At 31.8% G+C, this 12,229-nt stretch overlaps 1 protein-coding gene across 4 annotated transcripts in view; it reads right to left on the bottom strand.

Annotated features, from left to right (window-relative positions):
- LOC126807713 (uncharacterized) overlaps positions 1–12,229 on the bottom strand; it is a 29,137-nt gene that overhangs the window by 13,900 nt on the left and 3,008 nt on the right. For 2 of the 4 annotated variants that reach the window (XM_050532481.2, XM_056103361.1), the window contains exon 2: positions 10,715–10,766. The exons of 1 other annotated variant lie outside the window; for it this stretch is intronic. The gene's annotated coding sequence lies outside the window, so the exon portion shown is untranslated. Of the gene's footprint in view, positions 1–10,714; positions 10,870–12,229 lie in introns of those variants that run through there. One more of the 4 variants, XM_056103360.1, reaches the window with a different exon arrangement.

Genomic DNA, 12,229 nt, shown 5'->3' with positions numbered 1-12,229 from the left:
TTCGGGCTATTTCGATTAAAAGGTGAAAAAAGGTGTAAAATTAAGCTATTTACAACCCATCCAGCGTTTTCATATTTTAAAATATTACTTCGTAACTTTCATAAACTCGTAGCAATAATCTATACGGAGAGAATGTATGTGAAAATTAATTTGTAATATGCGCAGTTGCCGAGAAATGGGCAATTTTGCATGAGTCACTTTTTACGCTAGTTTGCCTGTAAAAGAGTCAATTATTATTCGATTTTCATAAAAGTGACACCATTTGATGTGTAATGTCAATTTTAACTAGGTCAAACCAATTTAACATTTTCAATATCATCGGAAATGACGTAATTTGGGCAAAAATTGTATTTATAGCCTTCGAAACCAGTAATTTATTCAAATGAGTCATATTTGTTATTTGTTTAAAATTTTGATATTTGATTCAAATGAACTAATACAATGAACCCTTACGATCATATAGATATCACAAAATGGTTTCTAACTTGTTCAGTTGCGGAGAAATAGGCAATTTTCAACAGGTCACTTTTTAAGGTTTTTTGTCAATAAAAGTGTCAATTATTATTCGATTTTCATGAAATTTTCATTGTGTGATACCTAATGCCATTTACGATTTCATACAAGTAATTTAAGATTTTCATTTTCACCGGAAGTAACGTCATTTTGGCAAAAACTGTATTTTTAGCCTTCAAAACAGATATTTTATTCAAATGAATCAGATTTGTAATGTTTTTAAAATTATGATATTTGATTCCAATCAACAAATAGAATGAACTCATTCGATCATACAGATACCTCAAAATGGTTTCTAACTTGTACGGTTGCAGAGAAATAGGCGATTTTCTACAAGTCATTTTTCAAGGTTTTTGGTCTATAAAGGTGGCAACTATTATAGGATTTACATAAAATTTTCACCATGTGATGATGCTATTTCTGATTTCATAAACCAATTTAACATTTTCATTATCACCGGAAGTAATGTAATTTTGGTACCGGAAGTGACATAAGTTCAAGGGTAACGTGGCACCGGTGAAACCCGTCATTACTGCTTCGCAGTTCTAGTTCTTATTATTATTATTATTCTTCTTTTGTTTTGAGTAGATCTCAGCAACTGATTGTCGGATCGTTACGATTTCTTCGGTTTTATCGGAAAAGTGGGTGTGACTTAGAGGATAAAGCTATTTTGAACGTTCTGCGACAATGCAAAATGTCCGAAATCACCGAAGCTATCGTTTTTAGAAATATTGCAGTAATTTTAACAATAATCATTGGATTTTAACTTTCGATGCATTTTGGCATAGCCGGAGACGGGGCACATAGCTACGCTACTTTTGATTTTTGATTTTCGGCAAATCTTCGCAGATATTAGGCGCTAAATTTAGAAAATTTAAATTTTTACAAAAAACTTTTTTATTTATGAATATTTTTTAATCGTGTTTTACACAAATATAACGAGTCCTCTGACTTGGGCAAAAATGTGAAAATTTTTTGTCTCGGTAATTTTCCTTGGCCCCCATTGGCTAATTCAGTTTTTCAGTCCTAGATTAATTATTTATTGTTCGATTTGTATAAAACAAAGTTCATATGCCCCGTTGTCTCAATTGTCATTTTTTTTGTTACCAATAGTGTTATCTGTCGGCACCGGAAGTGGCGTAAATTGACAAAAAACTACAATTTTGACAGTTAGGTACCATTTTTCGAAAGCAAATATTATTTTTTTCAAATCTGGTATAACTGAAATTGTGCGCCCTTTAAAGGCGCACAAAATGTTGGGACCATTTTTTTTAATTTCGATTCCGTTTTCGGGCTATTTCGATTAAAAGGTGAAAAAAGGTGTAAAATTAAGCTATTTACAACCCATTCAGCGTTTTCATATTTTAAAATATTACTTCGTAACTTTCATAAACTCGTAGCAATAATCTATACGGAGAGAATGTATGTGAAAATTAATTTGTAATATGCGCAGTTGCCGAGAAATGGGCAATTTTGCATGAGTCACTTTTTACGCTAGTTTGCCTGTAAAAGAGTCAATTATTATTCGATTTTCATAAAAGTGACACCATTTGATGTGTAATGTCAATTTTAACTAGGTCAAACCAATTTAACATTTTCAATATCACCGGAAATGACGTAATTTGGGCAAAAATTGTATTTATAGCCTTCGAAACCAGTAATTTATTCAAATGAGTCATATTTGTTATTTGTTTAAAATTTTGATATTTGATTCAAATCAACTAATACAATGAACCCTTACGATCATATAGATATCACAAAATGGTTTCTAACTTGTTCAGTTGCGGAGAAATAGGCAATTTTCAACAGGTCACTTTTTAAGGTTTTTTTGTCAAAAAAAGTGTCAATTATTATTCGATTTTCATGAAATTTTCACTGTGTGATACATAATGCCATTTACGAAATCATACAAGTAATTTAAGATTTTCATTATCACCGGAAGTAACGACATTTTGGCAAAAACTGTATTTTTAGCCTTCAAAACAGATATTTTATTCAAATGAATCAGATTTGTAATGTTTTTAAAATTATGATATTTGATTCCAATCAACAAATAGAATGAACTCATTCGATCATACAGATACCTCAAAATGGTTTCTAACTTGTACGGTTGCAGAGAAATAGGCGATTTTCTACAAGTCATTTTTCAAGGTTTTTGGTCTATAAAGGTGGCAATTATTATAGGATTTACATAAAATTTTCAACATGTGATGATGCTATTTCTGATTTCATAAACCAATTTAACATTTTCATTATCACCGGAAGTAATGTAATTTTGACAGGATCACTGACATGTAGCAAATGAATTGATTGCTGGATTTGGTTGTTTCTGCGTCCATTTTATTTCATGTGTGCAATGCTTATGTGGAAACCTGTTTAACGGTTTCATTGGTACCGGAAGTGACATAAGTTCAAGGGTAACGTGGCACCGGTGAAACCCGTCATTACTGCTTCGCAGTTCTAGTTCTTATTATTATTATTATTCTTCTTTTGTTTTGAGTAGATCTCAGCAACTACTTGTCGCATCGTTACGATTTCTTCGGTTTTACTGGGAAAGTGGGTGTGACTTAGAGGATAAAGCTATTTTGAACGTTCTGCGACAATGCGAAATGTCCGAAATCACCGAAGTTATCGTTTTTACAAATATTGCGGTAATTTTAACAATAATCATGGGATTTTAACTTTCGATACATTTTGGCATAGCTGGAGACAGGGCACATAGCTGCGCTACTTTTGATTTTTGAGTTTCGGCAAATCTTCGCAGATATTAGGCGCTAAATTTAGAAAATTTAAATTTTTACAAAAAACTTTTTTATTTATGAATATTTTTTAGTCGTGTTTTACACAAATATAACGAGCCCTCTGACTTGGGCAAAAATGTGAAAATTTTTTGTCTCGGTAATTTTCCTTGGCCCCCATTGGCTAATTCAGTTTTTCAGTCCTAGATTAATTATTTATTGTTCGATTTGTATAAAACAAAGTTCATATGCTCCGTTGTCTCAATTGTCATTTTTTTTGTTACCAATAGTGTTATCTGTCGGCACCGGAAGTGGCGTAAATTGACAAAAAACTACAATTTTGACAGTTAGGTACCATTTTTCGAAAGCAAATATTATTGTTTTCAAATCTGGTATAACTGAAATTGTGCGCCCTTTAAAGGCGCACAAAATGTTGGGACCAGTTTTTTTAATTTCGATTCCGTTTTCGGGCTATTTCGATTAAAAGGTGAAAAAAGGTGTAAAATTCAGCTATTTACAACCCATCCAGCGTTTTCATATTTTAAAATATTACTTCGTAACTTTCATAAACTCGTAGCAATAATCTATACGGAGAGAATGTATGTGAAAATTAATTTGTAATATGCGCAGTTGCCGAGAAATGGGCAATTTTGCATGAGTCACTTTTTACGCTAGTTTGCCTGTAAAAGAGTCAATTATTATTCGATTTTCATAAAAGTGACACCATTTGATGTGTAATGTCAATTTTAACTAGGTCAAACCAAATTAACCCTTTCAATATCACCGGAAATGACGTAATTTGGGCAAAAATTGTATTTATAGCCTTCGAAACCAGTAATTTATTCAAATGAGTCATATTTGTTATTTGTTTAAAATTTTGATATTTGATTCAAATCAACTAATACAATGACCCCTTACGATCATATAGATATCACAAAATGGTTTCTAACTTGTTCAGTTGCGGAGAAATAAGCAATTTTCAACAGGTCACTTTTTAAGGTTTTTTGTCAATAAAAGTCTCAATTATTATTCGATTTTCATGAAATTTTCACTGTGTGATACATAATGCCATTTACGATTTCATACAAGTAATTTCAGATTTTCATTATCACCGGAAGTAACGTCATTTTGGCAAAAACTGTATTTTTAGCCTTCAAAACAGATATTTTATTCAAATGAATCAGATTTGTAATGTTTTTAAAATTATGATATTTGATTCCAATCAACAAATAGAATGAACTCCTTCGATCATACAGATACCTCAAAATGGTTTCTAACTTGTACGGTTGCAGAGAAATAGGCGATTTTCTACAAGTCATTTTTCAAGGTTTTTGGTCTATAAAGGTGGCAATTATTATAGGATTTACATAAAATTTTCACCATGTGATCATGCTATTTCTGATTTCATAAACCAATTTAACATTTTCATTATCACCGGAAGTAATGTAATTTTGACAGGATCACTGACATGTAGCAAATGAATTGATTGCTGGATTTGGTTGTTTCTGCGTCCATTTTATTTCATGTGTGCAATGCTTATGTGGAAACCTGTTTAACGGTTTCATTGGTACCGGAAGTGACATAAGTTCAAGGGTAACGTGGCACCGGTGAAACCCGTCATTACTGCTTCGCAGTTCTAGTTATTCTTATTATTATTATTCTTCTTTTGTTTTGAGTAGATCTCAGCAACTGATTGTCGGATCGTTACGATTTCTTCGGTTTTATCGGAAAAGTGGGTGTGACTTAGAGGATAAAGCTATTTTGAACGTTCTGCGACAATGCGAAATGTCCGAAATCACCGAAGCTATCGTTTTTAGAAATATTGCAGTAATTTTAACAATAATCATTGGATTTTAACTTTCGATGCATTTTGGCATAGCCGGAGACGGGGCACATAGCTACGCTACTTTTGATTTTTGATTTTCGGCAAATCTTCGCAGATATTAGGCGCTAAATTTAGAAAATTTAAATTTTTACAAAAAACTTTTTTATTTATGAATATTTTTTAATCGTGTTTTACACAAATATAACGAGTCCTCTGACTTGGGCAAAAATGTGAAAATTTTTTGTCTCGGTAATTTTCCTTGGCCCCCATTGGCTAATTCAGTTTTTCAGTCCTAGATTAATTATTTATTGTTCGATTTGTATAAAACAAAGTTCATATGCCCCGTTGTCTCAATTGTCATTTTTTTTGTTACCAATAGTGTTATCTGTCGGCACCGGAAGTGGCGTAAATTGACAAAAAACTACAATTTTGACAGTTAGGTACCATTTTTCGAAAGCAAATATTATTTTGTTCAAATCTGGTATAACTGAAATTGTGCGCCCTTTAAAGGCGCACAAAATGTTGGGACCATTTTTTTTAATTTCGATTCCGTTTTCGGGCTATTTCGATTAAAAGGTGAAAAAAGGTGTAAAATTAAGCTATTTACAACCCATTCAGCGTTTTCATATTTTAAAATATTACTTCGTAACTTTCATAAACTCGTAGCAATAATCTATACGGAGAGAATGTATGTGAAAATTAATTTGTAATATGCGCAGTTGCCGAGAAATGGGCAATTTTGCATGAGTCACTTTTTACGCTAGTTTGCCTGTAAAAGAGTCAATTATTATTCGATTTTCATAAAAGTGACACCATTTGATGTGTAATGTCAATTTTAACTAGGTCAAACCAATTTAACATTTTCAATATCACCGGAAATGACGTAATTTGGGCAAAAATTGTATTTATAGCCTTCGAAACCAGTAATTTATTCAAATGAGTCATATTTGTTATTTGTTTAAAATTTTGATATTTGATTCAAATCAACTAATACAATGAACCCTTACGATCATATAGATATCACAAAATGGTTTCTAACTTGTTCAGTTGCGGAGAAATAGGCAATTTTCAACAGGTCACTTTTTAAGGTTTTTTTGTCAAAAAAAGTGTCAATTATTATTCGATTTTCATGAAATTTTCACTGTGTGATACATAATGCCATTTACGATATCATACAAGTAATTTAAGATTTTCATTATCACCGGAAGTAACGTCATTTTGGCAAAAACTGTATTTTTAGCCTTCAAAACAGATATTTTATTCAAATGAATCAGATTTGTAATGTTTTTAAAATTATGATATTTGATTCCAATCAACAAATAGAATGAACTCATTCGATCATACAGATACCTCAAAATGGTTTCTAACTTGTACGGTTGCAGAGAAATAGGCGATTTTCTACAAGTCATTTTTCAAGGTTTTTGGTCTATAAAGGTGGCAATTATTATAGGATTTACATAAAATTTTCAACATGTGATGATGCTATTTCTGATTTCATAAACCAATTTAACATTTTCATTATCACCGGAAGTAATGTAATTTTGACAGGATCACTGACATGTAGCAAATGAATTGATTGCTGGATTTGGTTGTTTCTGCGTCCATTTTATTTCATGTGTGCAATGCTTATGTGGAAACCTGTTTAACGGTTTCATTGGTACCGGAAGTGACATAAGTTCAAGGGTAACGTGGCACCGGTGAAACCCGTCATTACTGCTTCGCAGTTCTAGTTCTTATTATTATTATTCTTCTTTTGTTTTGAGTAGATCTCAGCAACTGATTGTCGGATCGTTACGATTTCTTCGGTTTTATCGGAAAAGTGGGTGTGACTTAGAGGATAATGCTATTTTGAACGTTCTGCGACAATACGAAATGTCCGAAATCACCGAAGCTATCGTTTTTAGAAATATTGCAGTAATTTTAACAATAATCATTGGATTTTAACTTTCGATGCATTTTGGCATAGCCGGAGACGGGGCACATAGCTACGCTACTTTTGATTTTTGATTTTCGGCAAATCTTCGCAGATATTAGGCGCTAAATTTAGAAAATTTAAATTTTTACAAAAAACTTTTTTATTTATGAATATTTTTTAATCGTGTTTTACACAAATATACCGAGTCCTCTGACTTGGGCAAAAATGTGAAAAATTTTTGTCTCGGTAATTTTCCTTGGCCCCCATTGGCTAATTCAGTTTTTCAGTCCTAGATTAATTATTTATTGTTCGATTTGTATAAAACAAAGTTCATATGCCCCGTTGTCTCAATTGTCATTTTTTTTGTTACCAATAGTGTTATCTGTCGGCACCGGAAGTGGCGTAAATTGACAAAAAACTACAATTTTGACAGTTAGGTACCATTTTTCGAAAGCAAATATTATTTTTTTCAAATCTGGTATAACTGAAATTGTGCGCCCTTTAAAGGCGCACAAAATGTTGGGACCATTTTTTTAAATTTCGATTCCGTTTTCGGGCTATTTCGATTAAAAGGTGAAAAAAGGTGTAAAATTAAGCTATTTACAACCCATCCAGCGTTTTCATATTTTAAAATATTACTTCGTAACTTTCATAAACTCGTAGCAATAATCTATACGGAGAGAATGTATGTGAAAATTAATTTGTAATATGCGCAGTTGCCGAGAAATGGGCAATTTTGCATGAGTCACTTTTTACGCTAGTTTGCCTGTAAAAGAGTCAATTATTATTCGATTTTCATAAAAGTGACACCATTTGATGTGTAATGTCAATTTTAACTAGGTCAAACCAATTTAACATTTTCAATATCACCGGAAATGACGTAATTTGGGCAAAAATTGTATTTATAGCCTTCGAAACCAGTAATTTATTCAAATGAGTCATATTTGTTATTTGTTTAAAATTTTGATATTTGATTCAAATCAACTAATACAATGAACCCTTACGATCATATAGATATCACAAAATGGTTTCTAACTTGTTCAGTTGCGGAGAAATAGGCAATTTTCAACAGGTCACTTTTTAAGGTTTTTTTGTCAATAAAAGTGTCAATTATTATTCGATTTTCATGAAATTTTCACTGTGTGATACATAATGCCATTTACGATATCATACAAGTAATTTAAGATTTTCATTATCACCGGAAGTAACGTCATTTTGGCAAAAACTGTATTTTTAGCCTTCAAAACAGATATTTTATTCAAATGAATCAGATTTGTAATGTTTTTAAAATTATGATATTTGATTCCAATCAACAAATAGAATGAACTCATTCGATCATACAGATACCTCAAAATGGTTTCTAACTTGTACGGTTGCAGAGAAATAGGCGATTTTCTACAAGTCATTTTTCAAGGTTTTTGGTCTATAAAGGTGGCAATTATTATAGGATTTACATAAAATTTTCAACATGTGATGATGCTATTTCTGATTTCATAAACCAATTTAACATTTTCATTATCACCGGAAGTAATGTAATTTTGACAGGATCACTGACATGTAGCAAATGAATTGATTGCTGGATTTGGTTGTTTCTGCGTCCATTTTATTTCATGTGTGCAATGCTTATGTGGAAACCTGTTTAACGGTTTCATTGGTACCGGAAGTGACATAAGTTCAAGGGTAACGTGGCACCGGTGAAACCCGTCATTACTGCTTCGCAGTTCTAGTTCTTATTATTATTATTCTTCTTTTGTTTTGAGTAGATCTCAGCAACTGATTGTCGGATCGTTACGATTTCTTCGGTTTTATCGGAAAAGTGGGTGTGACTTAGAGGATAAAGCTATTTTGAACGTTCTGCGACAATGCGAAATGTCCGAAATCACCGAAGCTATCGTTTTTAGAAATATTGCAGTAATTTTAACAATAATCATTGGATTTTAACTTTCGATGCATTTTGGCATAGCCGGAGACGGGGCACATAGCTACGCTACTTTTGATTTTTGATTTTCGGCAAATCTTCGCAGATATTAGGCGCTAAATTTAGAAAATTTAAATTTTTACAAAAAACTTTTTTATTTATAAATATTTTTTAATCGTGTTTTACACAAATATAACGAGTCCTCTGACTTGGGCAAAAATGTGAAAATTTTTTGTCTCGGTAATTTTCCTTGGCCCCCATTGGCTAATTCAGTTTTTCAGTCCTAGATTAATTATTTATTGTTCGATTTGTATAAAACAAAGTTCATATGCCCCGTTGTCTCAATTGTCATTTTTTTTGTTACCAATAGTGTTATCTGTCGGCACCGGAAGTGGCGTAAATTGACAAAAAACTACAATTTTGACAGTTAGGTACCATTTTTCGAAAGCAAATATTATTTTTTTCAAATCTGGTATAACTGAAATTGTGCGCCCTTTAAAGGCGCACAAAATGTTGGGACCATTTTTTTTAATTTCGATTCCGTTTTCGGGCTATTTCGATTAAAAGGTGAAAAAAGGTGTAAAATTAAGCTATTTACAACCCATTCAGCGTTTTCATATTTTAAAATATTACTTCGTAACTTTCATAAACTCGTAGCAATAATCTATACGGAGAGAATGTATGTGAAAATTAATTTGTAATATGCGCAGTTGCCGAGAAATGGGCAATTTTGCATGAGTCACTTTTTACGCTAGTTTGCCTGTAAAAGAGTCAATTATTATTCGATTTTCATAAAAGTTACACCATTTGATGTGTAATGTCAATTTTAACTAGGTCAAACCAATTTAACATTTTCAATATCACCGGAAATGACGTAATTTGGGCAAAAATTGTATTTATAGCCTTCGAAACCAGTAATTTATTCAAATGAGTCATATTTGTTATTTGTTTAAAATTTTGATATTTGATTCAAATCAACTAATACAATGAACCCTTACGATCATATAGATATCACAAAATGGTTTCTAACTTGTTCAGTTGCGGAGAAATAGGCAATTTTCAACAGGTCACTTTTTAAGGTTTTTTTGTCAAAAAAAGTGTCAATTATTATTCGATTTTCATGAAATTTTCACTGTGTGATACATAATGCCATTTACGATATCATACAAGTAATTTAAGATTTTCATTATCACCGGAAGTAACGTCATTTTGGCAAAAACTGTATTTTTAGCCTTCAAAACAGATATTTTATTCAAATGAATAAGATTTGTAATGTTTTTAAAATTATGATATTTGATTCCAATCAACAAATAGAATGAACTCATTCGATCATACAGATACCTCAAAATGGTTTCTAACTTGTACGGTTGCAGAGAAATAGGCGATTTTCTACAAGTCATTTTTCAAGGTTTTTGGTCTATAAAGGTGGCAATTATTATAGGATTTACATAAAATTTTCAACATGTGATGATGCTATTTCTGATTTCATAAACCAATTTAACATTTTCATTATCACCGGAAGTAATGTAATTTTGACAGGATCACTGACATGTAGCAAATGAATTGATTGCTGGATTTGGTTGTTTCTGCGTCCATTTTATTTCATGTGTGCAATGCTTATGTGGAAACCTGTTTAACGGTTTCATTGGTACCGGAAGTGACATAAGTTCAAGGGTAACGTGGCACCGGTGAAACCCGTCATTACTGCTTCGCAGTTCTAGTTATGATTAATATTATCATTTATATGAATATCAAATCTCACCAGTGACCAACCAACAAACCAACCTTTAGTCAGAAGAACCTACCTTCAATTTTGTGATTCCGTCGATGTTGCAATTCTATTAACAGTACCGATAACTGAAATAAGGTACGAAATACACGATATAAATAAGCAATTTGACATTTCACAATCTCTAGAGACGAAATAAGAGTTCTTTCGTAAACAAACTATTTATAACCTATGAACCGGGCCTCAAGTTCCGGTTGACAAAGACTCGATCGTCCAGAAGGATAACACTGAATGTATTTCGCTCTTTAAAAAAAATACCTGTGAATTGCAGACAAAAGAATACCGGTGACCCGGTGTTATGTATTATTGAATCGAAGATGTCATCATTGCGGATTAATTTGAATGTATAAAACAGTATTTTAATTTAAAATTCATAATTAAAGAAATTGCATGGAATTATATTGCTCTGTTGTTAGAAGAATCGATTAATCTGATTCCCGAACCCTATAAACTATAACCATCATAATAATACAAATTATTCCGTTTTTTAGTCATTCACTCTAGTATTGTTATCCTATGCGAAGTCAACTTTTTGTTCAAATCATCTAGATTTAGTTTTATCATGCAAAAATAGCTTGAAGTTCTGAGCAGTTATATATACATACGGAACCAAGCTGATTGGGACCATGGCTGATTGGGCCAAAAGTCAAAGCTGATTGGGACCACATTCCAGGCCGATTGGGACCACATTCTAGGCTGATTGGGACCACCACTGGGCTGATTCGGACCACACGATAAAAAATACTAGAAACTGAGGTTTTGATATTGAATTGTGTTTAAAGGAGTTTTATCTAGGCTATAAACGTGGCTATAATTATGTGCTTTTATGTAGGCCTATGTTATCTATGTTTATATTTCATTTTTTTAATGTCACAGTTACTACATTAACAGAGATTATCTCATTAATCTTATGTCAATTATCATACGTTTTATGCAATTTAAACAGACCATTTTTATTTTATTTTATAAACATCATAGCTTGTTTCGGAATCAATTATAGCCTATATATAGTGTGTAATTATACGTAGAAATACTGTTTAAACCAATTAAATGCTAATTTCAATAAGTCATACAAATTTGAAAACTAATACTAGCAATACAGTAGCATAACGAAAATCCGAATCCATTATACATATATTGGGTGTAATTATGTTATAGAAATAATGTTTAAACCATACAAATTTGAAAATTAATACCAGCAATACAGTAGCAACGGTAATCGGTTATTTCAAATATGATGTTTGTAAAAGCAGTCAAAATGTTAATCCTACCTTGTAAAGAAAAAATCATAATAGATTTATAGACTCAATTTTAACACAAGCAATTATAAACAGGTAGGTAATATCTAGGAAAGTGTACTATATGACTACATGAAAATTAGTCAGATCTTACTTACAGCCACAACAGGGAATTTGTGTGATTGGATCTGATTGTTTATTGGATTACTAGGCTTGTCATTAATTAACAATAAATGGTGTGATTAAGGTCTTGTATATTGCTACCGGAGTTTTATACTATAAAGTGTGATTTA

Source organism: Patella vulgata, chromosome 9 (assembly GCF_932274485.2).
Source record: "Patella vulgata chromosome 9, xgPatVulg1.2, whole genome shotgun sequence".
Taxonomy (NCBI): Eukaryota; Metazoa; Mollusca; class Gastropoda; family Patellidae; genus Patella; species Patella vulgata.
This window is presented reverse-complemented; position numbering and strand designations above follow the sequence as displayed.